This window comes from Mus caroli, unplaced genomic scaffold, assembly GCF_978045245.1.
Source record: "Mus caroli unplaced genomic scaffold, Mus_caroli_1 scaffold_4, whole genome shotgun sequence".
Taxonomy (NCBI): domain Eukaryota; kingdom Metazoa; phylum Chordata; class Mammalia; order Rodentia; family Muridae; genus Mus; species Mus caroli.
In genome coordinates this window covers 97,435,010-97,449,369 of record NW_028227259.1, presented here as the reverse complement: position 1 = coordinate 97,449,369, position 14,360 = coordinate 97,435,010, and the positions used below count along the sequence as shown (strand labels likewise).

The 14,360-nt window shown below is 40.2% G+C and overlaps 1 non-coding gene across 1 annotated transcript; it reads right to left on the bottom strand.

Moving 5' to 3' along the window:
- Positions 1 to 6,745: 6,745 nt before the first annotated feature.
- On the bottom strand, positions 6,746 to 6,852 carry LOC147005211 (U6 spliceosomal RNA). The gene has a single exon (XR_015047034.1). It is a non-coding gene; the product is annotated as a U6 spliceosomal RNA (small nuclear RNA).
- Between the last annotated feature and the right edge of the window lie 7,508 nt (positions 6,853 to 14,360).

The following is a 14,360-nucleotide window of genomic DNA, read 5'->3' as shown; positions in this document are numbered from 1 at the left end:
CAAGATATAATTTGCAAAACACAAGAAAATAAAAAAAAGGAAGACCAAAGCGTGGATACTTCATTTCTCCTTAGAATTGGGAACAAAATATCCATGGAAGGAGTTACAGAGTCAAAGTTTGGAGCTGAGACAAAAGGATGGACCATCCAGAGATTGCCTTATTGCCTGGTAATACATCCCATAATAGCCACCAAACGCAGACACTATTGCATCTACCAACAAGATTTTGCTGTAAGGACCCTGATATAGCTGTCACTTGTGAGGCTTTGCCAGTACCTGGCAAATACAGAAGTGGATGCTCACAGTCATCTATTGGATGGAATACAGGGCCCCCAATGGAGGAGCTAGAGAAAGTACCCAAGGAGCTGAAGGGGTCTGCAACCCTATAGGTGGAACAACAATATGAACTAACCAGTATTCCCAGAGCTCTTGTCTCTAGCTGCATATATATCAGAAGATGGCCTAGTCGGCCATCATTGGGAAGAGAGCCCCCTTTGTACTGCAAACTTTATATGCCCCGATACAGGGGAACTCCAGGGCCATGAAGTGGGAGTAGGTGAGTAAGGGAGCAGGGTGGGGGGGAGGGTATAGGGTACTTTTGGGTTAGCATTTGGAATGTAAATGAAGAAAATATCTAATAAAAAATTGGAAAAAAAAAGAGAAAAGATACCACAAATTGTAATGAAAAGAAAATCCTTCTGATGAAAAAAAAAAAAAAAGACAGGGTATCATTGTAAGTCAGGCTGTTCTGTAAGTCACTTGATAGACCAGGGTAAAGATCTTCCTGCTTCTTCCTCCCCTGTGCTGGGATTACACTTGTGTAGCACCACACCTGGCTCTGTCTCATGACTCTTTAAATGGCTGTTTCTTTTCTTAGGAGAGACAGAGAGGGTGGGGATTGAGATGGAAGAGAAGGTAAGGAAGATCTCAGAGGAGTTGGGGGAGGAGAAGCCATAGTCATAAAACATAGTATGACAAAAATATTTTCAGTAAAGGAAAAGCAAAGGAAAGGAGCTAGAGATATGAGTGAGCAGTTAAGACCACTGGCTGCTCTAAGAGACTACTCAGGCACATTTCCCAACATTCTCCTGACAGCTCCTATGTGCTGTACTCCCAGTGCTCTTAACTGTGGAACCATCTGTTCAACCTGCATTTGGAAAATCTAAAGAAGGGTCAGCTTAGCACATTGTCTACAGATGATGCCACCAAGATAGTAGCTAGACATGGCAAAGGCTCATACTACACAAGGAGGCAGAGACAGTGTCTTCCTTACTTTGGGTGTAAACTGGGTTATAGATGGAAACTGTTTCACCTAGCCCCCCTTGGAAAATGGGATCTGGGGTTCAATATAGGAAAGGATTTCAATATCCTGACTTAATAAGTGAGATAGTACAATTTAAGAACTTCTGAAGTTGAGAGTTGTAGCACCCTATTGCAAGAGAGAGGAAGCAATATGGAGAAGGCCAGTGGTTCCTTATGGTGAGCCCCAGTCTTATATACAGTCTGTTCCCAAACTTGTAGCTGACAAGACTTTCCAAGATCTGCCCTGGACTGAAGGCAACTGATCCTTGTTCTGTACTGTCACAGGGATCTGCTGTGGTTGATGCTGCCTCCCTGGAAGTAGTAATACTCAAGTGATCCCTTATTTTACTCTCTAGGCACATCTGGCAGAGAGCTTCTAGATTTGCAATGGTTGATGACCCACCCTAGATGTGGCCAGTGTCCTATGAAAGCCCAATTTCTGGAGAAAATAAAATGGAAAAGCCAAGCTCAACAGTTCCTTTGGATTCTAAGTCTATAGTCTCTGGCCTCTGCCTGTTGAGTGCAACTGCCAAGCAGGGAAGAAAGTTGCTGCTCCTGGCTTGGGCAAAAAGCTGGTTTTGCTCTAATGCTCACAAGTGTTCATTCCCAGATTTACTGTGGAGGCTCAGGGTTAACAATAGAAAGAAAGTGTGTGGGGTAGGAAGATGTGAATGGCTAAACACTAAGGGTACAACTGTGAATCAGCTACTATACCTGCATAGGTAGTAGAGGGCAGCAAGCAACCAGAATCAGATCAAATGACCACTTACAAATGGTAGCTTTCATTATTAAAAATGATTCATTTGGGGAGCTTGTAATCTCAAGACATAGACCAGCAAGGGGCTGGAAGGTTCAAGGCCAAAGAATAGGGCTTATTAGCAGGATCTCAGCCTCAGCCAAGCCCAGAGGAAACCCTCAACTAAAGACAGAAGTCACAAAAACAAACAAACAAACAAACAAACAACAAAACCTGCCAGGCTCTCCATCCTTCTACTCTTTTGAGCGTGGAACAGAAGATGAAAGGCACCTGGGCAGTGCTCCTAGCATCATTCTGAAACCATTTCTCCCCAAACTGCAGAATCTACTGTGCTCCATCATTTACATGGAATTCCCCAAGGACACCTTGAAGAAACACCTCAAATGGACACAGGTCAATCACAGAAAGGCTCTGGGAAACAGCTTTCAGCAATATAACAGGATCAGAGATCTATCCCCTCCCACTGAGCACAAAGCCTGGACCTGAAATAAGTCCTTTTCCCACCAGTGGGTATGTAGACAAAAGCCTCCATGCCCTTTTTTTTTAATTTTTAATATTTTTATTACATATTTTCCTCAGTTACACTTCCAATGCTATCCCAAAAGTCCCCCATAGCGCCTCCCAATTCCCTACCCACCCATTCCCATTCTTTTGGCCATGGCATTCCCCTATATTGGGGCATATAAAGTTTGCAAGTCCAATGGGCCTCTCTTTCCAATGATGGCCAACTAGGCCATCTTTCGATACATATGCAGCTAGAGACAAGAGCTCCGGGGTTCTGGTTAGTACATCAAGTTGTTCCGACAATAGGGTTGCAGATCCCTTTAGCTCCTTGGGTACTTTCTCTAGCTTCTCCATTGGGAGCCCTGTGATACATCCAATAGCTGACTGTGAACATCCACTCCTGTGTTTGCTAGGCCCCGGCATCGTCTCACAAGAGACAGCTATATTTGGGTCCTTTCAGAAAAATCTTGCTAGTGTATGCAATGGTGTCAGCGTTTAGAAGCTGCTTATGGGAAGGATCCCTGGATACGGCAGTCTCTAAATGGTCCATCCTTTCATCACAGCTACAAACTTTGTCTCTGTAACTCCTTCCCTGGGTGTTTTGTTCCCAATTCTAAGAAGGGGCACAGTGTCCACACTTTGGTCTTCATTCTTCTTGAGTTTCATGCGTTTAGTAAATTGTATCTTATATCTTGGGTATCCTAAGTTTTGGGCTCATATCCACTTATCAGTGAATACATATTGTGTGAGTTCTTTTGTGATTGTGTTACTTCACTCAAGATGATGCCCTCCAGGTCCATCCATTTGGCTAGGAATGTCATAAATTCATTCTTTTTAATAGCTGAGTAGTACTCCATTGTGTAAATGTACCATAATTTCTGTATCCATTCCTCTGTTGAGGGACATCTGGGTTCTTTCCAGCTTCTGGGTATTATAAATAGGGCTGCTATGAACATAGTGGAGCATGTGTCCTTTTTACCGGTTGGGACATCTTCTGGATATATGCCCAGGAGAGGTATTGCTGGATCCTCCAGTAGTACTATGTCCAATTTTCTGAGGAACCGCCAGACTGATTTCCAGAGTGGTTGTACAAGCTTGCAATCCCACCAACAATGGAGGAGTGTTCCTCTTTCTCCACATCCTCGCCAGCATCTGCTGTCACCTGAATTTTTGATCTTAGCCATTCTGACTGGTGTGAGGTGGAATCTGAGGGTTGTTTTGATTTGCATTTCCCTGATGATTAAGGATGTTGAACATTTTTTCGGGTGCTTCTCTGCCATTCAGTATTCCTCAGGTGAGAATTCTTTGTTCAGTTCTGAGCCCCATTTTTTAATGGGGTTATTTGACTTTCTGGAGTCCACCTTCTTGATTTCTTTATAAATATTGGATATTAGTCCCTTATCTGATTTAGGATAGGTGAAGATCCTTTCCCAATCTATTGGTGGTTTTTTTGTCTTATTGATGGTGTCTTTAGCCTTGCAGAAGCTTTGCAGTTTCATGAGGTCCCACTTGTCAATTCTCGATCTTACAGCACAAGCCATTACTGTTCTATTCAGGAATTTTTCCCCTGTGCCCATATCTTCAAGGCTTTTCCCCACTTTCTCTTCTATAAGTTTCAGTGTCTCTGGTTTTATGTGAAGTTCCTTGATCCACTTAGACTTGACCTTAGTACAAGGAGATAGGAATGGATCGATTCACATTCTTCTACATGTTAACAACCAGTTGTGCCAGCACCATTTGTTGAAAATGCTGTCTTTCTTCCACTGGATGTTTTTAGCTCCCTTGTCGAAGATCAAGTGACCATAGGTGTGTGGGTTCATTTCTGGGTCTTCAATTCTATTCCATTGGTCTATTTGTCTGTCACTATACCAGTACCATGCAGTTTTTATCACAATTGCTCTGTAGTAAAGCTTTAGGTCCAGCATGGTGATTCCACCAAAGGTTCTTTTATCCTTGAGAAGAGTTTTTGCTATCCTAGTTTTTTTGTTATTTCAGATGAATTTGCAGATTGCCCTTTCTAATTCGTTGAAGAATTGAGTTGGAATTTTGATGGGGATTGCATTGAATCTGTAGATTGCTTTTGGCAAGATAGCCATTTTTACAATGTTGATCCTGCCAATCCATGAGCATGGGAGATCTTTCCATCTTCTGAGATCTTCTATAATTTCTTTCTTCAGAGACTTGAAGTTTTTATTATACAGATCTTTCACTTCCTTAGTTAGAGTCACGCCAAGATATTTTATATTATTGAGAAGGGTGTTGTTTCCCTAATTTCTTTCTCAGCCTGTTTATTCTTTGTGTAGAGAAAGGCTATTGATTTGTTTGAGTTAATTTTATATCCAGCTACTTCACCGAAGCTGTTTATCAGGTTTAGGAGTTCTCTGGTGGAATTTTTAGGGTCACTTATATATACTATCATATCATCTGCAAAAAGTGATATTTTGACTTCATCTTTTCCAATTTGTATCCCTTTGATCTCCTTTTGTTGTCGAATTGCTCTGGCTAGGACTTCAAGTACAATGTTGAATAGGTATGGGGAAAGTGGACAGCCTTGTCTAGTCCCTGATTTTAGAGGGATTGCTTCAAGTTTCTCACCATTTACTTTGATGTTGGCTACTGGTTTGCTGTAGATTGCTTTTATCATGTTTAGGTATGGGCCTTGAATTCCTGATCTTTCCAAGACTTTTATCATGAATGGGTGTTGGATCTTGTCAAATGCTTTTTCCGCATCTAAGGAGATGACCATGTGGTTTTTGTCTTTGAGTTTGTTTATATACTGGATTACGTTGATGGATTTCCATATATTGAACCATCCCTGCATCCCTGGGATGAAACCTACTTGGTCAGGATGGATGATTGTTTTGATGTGTTCTTGGATTCGGTTAGCAAGAACTTTATTGAGGATTTTTGCATCAATATTCATAAGGGATATTGGTCTGAAGTTTTCTATCTTTGTTGGGTCTTTTTGTGGTTTAGGTATCAGAGTAATTGTGGCTTCATAGAATGAGTTGGGTAGAGTACCTTCTGTTTCTATTTTGTGGAATAGTTTGTGAAGAACTGGGATTAGATCTTCTTTGAAGGTCTGATAGAACTCTGCACTAAACCCATCTGGTCCTGGGCTTTTTTTGGTTGGGAGACTATTAATGACTGCTTCTATTTCTTTGGGGGATATAGGGCTGTTTAGATCATTAACCTGATCTTGATTCAACTTTGGTACCTGGTATGTCTAGGAACTTCTCCATTTCATCCAGGTTCTCCAGTTTGGTTGAGTATAGCCTTTGGTAGAAGGATCTGATGGTGTTTTGGATGTCTTCAGGATCTGTTGTTATGTCTCCTTTTTCATTTCTGATTTTGTTAATTAGGATGCTTTCCCTGTGCCCTCTAGTGAGTCTGGCTAAGGGTTTATTTATCTTGTTGATTTTCTCAAGAACCAGCTCCTTGATTGGTTGATTCTTTGAATAGTTCTTCTTGTTTCCACTTGGTTGATTTCGCCCCTGAGTTTGATTATTTCCTGCCGTCTACTCCTCTTGGGTGAATTTGCTTCCTTTTGTTCTAGTGCTTTTAGGTATGTTGTCAAGCTGCTAATGTGTGCTCTCTCTAGTTTCCTTTTGGAGGCACTCAGAGCTATGAGTTTTCCTCTTAGAAATGCTTTCATTGCGTCCCATAAGTTTGGGTATGTTGTGGCTTCATTTTCATTGAACTCTAAAAAGTCCTTAATTTCTTTCTTTATTCCTTCCTTGACCAAGGTATCATTGAGAAGAGTGTTGTTCAGTTTCCACGTGAAGGTTGGCTTTCTATTATTTATTTTGTTATTGAAGCTCAGCCTTAGTCCATGGTGATCTGATAGGATGCATGGGACAATTTCAATATTTTTGTATCTGTTGAGGTCTGTTTTGTGACCAATTATGTGGTCAGTTTTGGAGAAGGTACCATGAGGTGCTGAAAAGAAGGTATATCCTTTTGTTTTAGGATAGAATGTTCTGTAGATATCTGCCAGATCCATTTGATTCATAATTTCTGTTAGTATCACTGTGTCCCTGTTTAGTTTCTGTTTCCATGATCTGTCCATTGGTGAAAGTGGTGTGTTGAAGTCTCCCACTATTATTGTATGAGGTGCAATGTGTGCTTTTAGATTTACTAAAGTTTCTTTAATGAGTGTGGCTGCCTTTGTATTTAGAGCATAAAAATATGGAACGCTTCACGAATTTGCGTGTCATCCTTGCGCAGGGGCCATGCTAATCTTCTCTGTATGGTTCCAATTTTAGTATATGTGCTGCCGAAGTGAGCACCCTCCATGCCCTTTGAGGCTTGAAATTTTTCATGCATGCTAAAAAGTGAGTCATTGTCTATATCTGGCCAGAGGTACTGGTGGCTCTTCCATTAATAACTGTGGTGCCTAATAACTTGTCAAGGTCAATGCTAGACCCTATGTTCCCCAATTTCCTGCTCATGAGCCCCATCCAGCTCAAAGTCTACTTTGTCTTGATCTCATTTTACCCTGAAAATCTTTCTTTCCACTACTGATTTGTCTTTACTTTTCTCAGGAGACATTTATAGCTCTTCATAGAAAGCCCTTTTCTCTTGAACTGAGGACTTTGGAATCTTTACTGCGGCTATTTTCACTCATGAAAATTCAGGACAAGTGGCTGAGCTGCCTATGTAACACCAGCTCCCACTGTTAGTATTTGGTTGGGTAAGACAGAATTTCATTATGCAGTCTAGGCTAGACTCAGTTTGTAGCTATCCTTCATCAGTCCCCTGAAGCTTGCGCCACCACACTGGATAATCTCTCATCCTGTTCTGTATGTGATGACTGCCTTAGTTCATTTGTGTATCGCGGACCATGCATGTAGAGGTAGAGGACTGGAACCTGATAAATTTCTCTCATTTTTTTCCTGTGGGCCCTATTATTGGATCTTGCACCATGGAAAAATGAAAGAACAGTAGGTGTTTGTCCTAGCACAATGTCTGTCTGTCTGTCTGTCTGTCTGTCCTCATACTGGGTGTTGGGGTCCTAGGTATTGCTTAATATTTCTATATAGTGAGATTATCTCTAAATAAACTGAAACACACACCACACACACACACACACACACACACACACACACACACACACACCAAACCTAACCAATGAAAACAGAACAAGTCAAAACAAAACAAAACAAAAAGATTGTGAATGAAAAGTTAAAGGCAATTCCAGGGCTGGAGAGAGGCTCAATGGTTAAGAACACTGACTGCTCTTCCAGAGGTCCTGAGTTCAATTCCCAGCAACCATATGGTGGCTCACAACCATCTGTAATGTGATCTGACACCCTCTTCTGGTATGTCTGAAGATAGTGACAGTGTACTCATATGAATAAAATAAGTGAATCTGAAAAAAAAAAAAAGAGTACTGACTGCTCTTCCAGAGGTCCTGAATTCAATACCCAGCAACCACATGGTGGCTCACAACCATCTGTAATGTGACCCGATGCCCTCATTTAGTGTGAATGAAGATAGCAACAGTGTACTCATATACAATAAATTAAATCTCTCTAAAAAACAGTTGATGCAAATACTTTATTATGTGAAATAAACACCTGATTTGTTGGGATCCTATACCTATAAGTACTTTACCTATAGAAATTCCCCATATCCTTAGTTTACCGATGGTGTAAAAGAAAGGCCAGGAACCCCTTCTGGTCCATGCCAGCACCGGGGCACCTTGGGCACGGAGTCTGCGGAAACACCCTAGGTCCCCACAGGACTCTCCACGGGATCTTAGGACCTCTGTTGAGTGGATCACAACTTCTGCCAGGAGGCAGGTTCGAACACCAGATATCTGGGCACCTTCCCTGCAAGAGGAGAGCTTGCCTGCAGAGAGTACTCTGACCACTGAAACTCAGGAGAGAGCTATTCTTCCAGGTCTGATGATAGAGGCTAACAGAATCACCTGAGGAACAAGCTCTAACCAGAGACAACTATAACAACTAACTCCATAGATTACCAGATGGTGAAAGGCAAACATAAGAATCTTACTAACAGAAACCAAGAGCACTCACCATCATCAGACCACAGCATTCCCACCCCACCCAGTCTTGGGCACCCCAACACACCCGAAAAGATAGTCCCGGATTTAAAAGCATATCTCATGATGATGGTAGAAGACATCAAGAAGGACTTTTAATAACTCACTTAAAGAAATACAGGAGAACACTGCCAAAACACATAGGAGACCTTAAAGAAGAAGCACAAAAATCCCTTAAAGAATTGCAGAAAAACACGACCAAACGGGTGATGGAATTGTACAAAACCATCCAAGACCTAAAAAAGGAAGTAGACACAATAAAGAAAACCCAAAGTGAGGCAAAGCTAGAGACAGAAAACCTAGGAAAGAAATCTGGAACCATAGATGCAAGCATCAGCATCAGAATACAAGAGATGGAAGAGAGAATCTCAGGTGCAGAAGATTCTATAGAGAACATCAGCACAACAATCAAAGAAAATACAAAACGTAAAAAGATCCTAACTCAAAACATTCAGGATATCCAGGACACAATGAGAAGACCAAACCTACAGATAATAGGAGTAGATGAGAATGAAGATTTTCAACTTAAAGGGCCAGCAAATATCTGCAACAAAATTATAGAAGAAAACTTCCCAAACCTAAAGAAAGACATGCCCATGAATGTACAAGAAGCCTTCAGAACTCTAAATAGATTGGAACAGAAAAGAAAATCCTCCCGATACAAAATAATCAGAACAACAAATGCACTAAATAAAGATAGAATATTAAAAGCAGTAAGGGAAAAAGGTCAAGTAACATATAAAGGCAGGCCTATCAGAATTACACCAGATTTTTCACCAGAGACTATGAAAGCCAGAAGAGCCTGGACAGGTGTTATACAGACACTAAGAGAACACAAATGCCAGCCCAGGCTACTATACCCAGCCAAACTTTCAATTACCATAGATGGAGAAACCAAAGTATTCCACGACAAAACCAAATTCACACATTATCTTTCCATGAATCCAACCCTTCAAAGGATAATAACAGAAAAAAAAATACAAGGACAGAAATCACACCCTAGAAAAAGCAAGAAAGTAATCCCTCAACAAACCAAAAAGAAGACAACCACAAGAGCAGAATGCCAACACTAACAACAACAAAAAAAGAAGCAACAATTACTTTTCCTTAATATCTCTTAATACCAACAGACTCAATTCCCCAATAAAAAGACATAGACTAACAGACTGGCTACACAAACAGGACCCAAGATTCTGCTGCTTACAGGAAACCCATCTCAGGGAAAAAGACAGACACTACCTCAGAGTGAAAGGCTGGAAAACCATTTTCCAACCAAATGATCTGAAGAAACATGCTGGAGTAGCCATTCTAATATCGAATAAAATTGACTTCGAACCCAAAGTTATCAAAAAAGACAAGGAGGGACACTTCATATTCATCAAAGGTAAAATCCTCCAAGAGGAACTCTCAATTCTGAATATCTATGCTACAAATGCAAGGGCAGCCACATTCATTAAAGAAACTTTAGTAAATCTCAAAGCAGACATTGCACCTCACACAATAATAGTGGGAGACTTCAACACACCACTTTCATCAATGGACAGATCGAGGAAACATAAATGAAACAGGGACACATTGAAACTAACAGAAGTTATGAAACAAATGGACTTAAGAGATATCTACAGAACATTTTATCATAAAACAAAAGGATATACCTTCTTCTCAGTACCTCATGGTACCTTCTCCAAAATTGACCAAATGATTGGTCACAAAAGAGGCCTCAACAGATACAAAAATATTGAAATTGTCCTATGCATCCTATCAGATCACCATGGACTAAGGCTTATCTTCAATAAAAACATAAATAATGGAAAGCCAACATTCACGTGGGAAATGAACAACACTCTTCTCAATGATAAATTGGTCAAGGAAAGAATAAAGACAGAAATTAAAGACGTTTTAAGAGTTTAATGAAAATGAAGCCACAACATCCCCAAACTTATGGGACACAATGAAAGCATTTCTAAGAGGAAAACTCATAGCTCTGAGTGCCTCCCAAAAGAAACTAGAGAGAGCACACTCTAGCAGCTTGAAAACACACCTAAAAGCTCTAGAAAAAAGGGAAGCAAATTCACCCAAGAGAAGTAGATGGCAGGAAATAATCAAAATCAGGGGCGAAATCATCCAAGTGGAAACAGGAAGAACTATTCAAAGAATCAACCAAATGAGGAGCTGGTTCTTTGAGAAAATCAACAAGATAAATAAACCCTTAACCAGACTCACTAGAGGGCACAGGGATAGCATCCTAATTAACAAAATCAGGAATGAAAATGGATACGTAACAACAAACCCTGAAGAAATCCAAAACACCATCAGATCCTTTTACAAAAGGCTATACTCAACAAAACTGGTAAACCTGGACGAAATGGACAAATTTCTAGACAGATACCAGGTACCAAATAACTTTGGTTATTTGGATATATCAGGATCAAGTTAACTATCTAAACAGTCCCATATCCCCTAAAGAAATAGAAGTATTCATTAATAGTTTCCCAGCCAAAAAAGTCCAGGACCAGATGGGTTTAGTGCAGAGTTCTATCAGACCTTCAAAGAAGATCTAATTCCAGTTCTGCACAAACTATTCCACAAAATAGAAGTAGAAGGTACTCTCCCCAACTCATTCTATGAAGCCACAATTTCTCTGATACCTAAACCACAGAAAGATCCAACAAAGGTAGAGAACTTCAGACCAATTTCCCTTATGAATATTGATGCAAAAATCCTCAATAAAATTCTCACTAACCAAATCCAAGAACACATTAAAACAATCATTCATCCTGACCAAGTAGGTTTTATTCCAGGGATGCAGGGATGGTTTAATATATGGAAATCCATCAACGGAATCCATTGTATAAACAAACTCAGAGACAAAAACCACATGATCATCTCCTTAGACATGGAGAAGGAGAAAGCATTTGACAAAATCCAACACCCATTCATGTTAAAAGTCTTGGAAAGATCAGGAAATTAAGGCCCATCCCTAAACATGACAAAAACAATCTACAGCAAACCAGTAGTCATTATCAAAGTAAAAGGTGAGAAGCTGGAAGCAATTCCACTAAAATCAGGGAATAGACAAGGCTACCCACTTTCTCCCTACCTATTCAACATTTTACTTGATGTCCTAGCCAGAGCAATTAGACAACAAAAGGAGATCAAGGGGATACAAATTAGAAAGGAAGAAGTAAAAATATCACTTTTTGCAGATGCTATGATAGTATATATAAGTGACCCTAAATTCTACCAGAGAACTCCTAAACCTGATAAACAGCTTCGGTGAAGAAGCTGGATATAAAATTAACTCAAACAAGTCAAACACCCTTCTCTACACAAATCATAAGCAGGCTGAGAAAGAAATTAGGGAAACAACACCCTTCTCAATAGTCACAAATAATATAAAACACCTTGGTGTGACTCTAATGAAGTGAAAAATCTGTATGATAAGAACTTCATGTCTCTGAAGAAAGAAAGTAAAGAAGATCTCAAAAGATGGAAAGATCTCCCATGCTCATGGATTGGCAGGATCAATATTGTAAAAATGGCTATCTTGCCAAAAGCAATCTACAGAATCAATGCAATCCCCATCAAAATTCCAACTCAATTCTTCAATGAATTAGAAAGAGCAATCTGCAAATTCATCTGGAATAACAACAAACCTAGGATAGCAAAAACTCTTCTCAAGAATAAAAGAACCTCTTGTGGAATCACCATGCCTGACCTAAAACTGTACTACAGAGCAATTGTGACCAAAAACTGCATGGTACTGGTATAGCTACAGACAAGGTGACCAATGGAATAGAATTGAAGACCCAGAAATGAACACACACACACTTATGGTCACTTGATCTTTGAGAAAGGAGCTAAAACCATCCAGTGGAAAAAAGACAGCATTTTTCAACAAATGGTGCTGGAACAACTGGCAGTTATCATGTAGATGAATGCAAATCGATCCATTCCTATGTCCTTGTACTAAGGTCAAATCTAAGTGGATCAAGGGACTCCACATAAAACCAGAGACACTGAAACTTACAGAGGAGAAAGTGGACAAAAGCCTCAAAGATATGGGCACAGGGGAAAATTCCTGAATAGAACAGCAATGGATTGGGATGTAAGATGGAGAATTGACAAATGGGACCTTATAAAACTGCAAAGCTTCTGTAAGGCAAAAGATACCTTCAATAAGACAAAAAGGCCACCAACAGATTGGGAAATGATCTTTACCTATCCTAAATCAGATAGGGGACTAATATCCAATATATATAAAGAATTCAGGAAGTTGGACCCCAGAAAATCAAATACTGCAATAACTCTCCTGGGCATATATCCAGAAGATGTTCCAACTAGTAAGAAAGACACATGCTCCACTATCCACTATGTTCATAGCAGCCTTGTTTATAATAGCCAGAAGCTGGAAAGAACCCAGATGCCCCTCAACAGAGGAATGGATACAGAAAATGTGGTATATTTACACAATGAAGTACTACTCAGCTATTAAAAAAATGAATTTATGAAATTCCTAGGCAAATGGTTGGACCTGGAGGGCATTATCCTGAGTGAGGTCACCCAATCACAAAAGAACTCAAATGATATGTACTGACTGATAAGTGGATATTAGCCCAGAAATTTAGAATACCCAAGGTATAAGATACAGTTTGTGAAACACATGAAACTCAAGAAGAACGAAAACCAAAGTGTGGACACTTTGCCCCTTCTTAGAATTGGGAACAAAATACCCATGGAAGGAGTTACAGAGACAAAATTTGGAGCTGAGACAAAAGCATGGACCATCTAGAGACTGCCATATCCAGGGATCCATCCTATAATCAGCCTCCAAACGCTGACACCATTGCATACACTAGTAAGATTTTGCTGAAAGGACCCTGATATAGCTGTATCTTGTGAGACTATGCCTGGGCCTAGCAAACACAGAAGTAGATGGAGTCAGCTATTGGATGGATCACAGGGATCCTCCAATGGAGGAGCTAGAGAAAGTACCCAAGGAGCTAAAGGGATCTGCAACCCTATAGGTGGAACAACAATATGAACTAACCAGTACCTCAGAGCTCTTATCTCCAGCTGCATATGTATCAAAAGATTGCCTAGTGCCATCACTGGAAAGAGAGGCTCATTGTTCATGCAAACTTTATATGCCCCGGTTCAGGGGAACACTAGGGTCAAAAAGTGGGTGTGGGTGGGTAAGTGAGTAACGGGGAGGATATGCGGGACTTTTGGGATAGCATTGGAAATGTAAATGAGGAAAATACCTAATAAAAATATTTAAAAAAAAAGAAAGGCCAGCAACCAGAATCAAGCTATGTTGGTACTCAGCTACCGAGCTGAATCATCAGGATTGAAAACTCCACTGTCTTTTCACAATGAATGAGGCTGGGGAGGGCATCATACATACCAAGCAAGCATTCAACAACTGACATACATCTCCAGTTTACTTTAACCAAGTCATTCATTGGTTCATTTTTGTAAGCTGGCATATTTCCAGAGGGTCTTACTTTGTAGCCTAACCTAACTGATAATTAATTTTATCTACCTAATAGGGATGTACAGACACTCAAAATTTTTATTGAGGTGGCTAATTAGCCTTCACATCAGGTTTGTTAAAAATTGCAAATCTCCTGCCTCATCTTCTCATGTCAGCAAACATAGTTTAAAACCAATGCTACATATGTGTTTCTATGAGGAAACAAATATTCTTCATCACCTTGGACCACAACC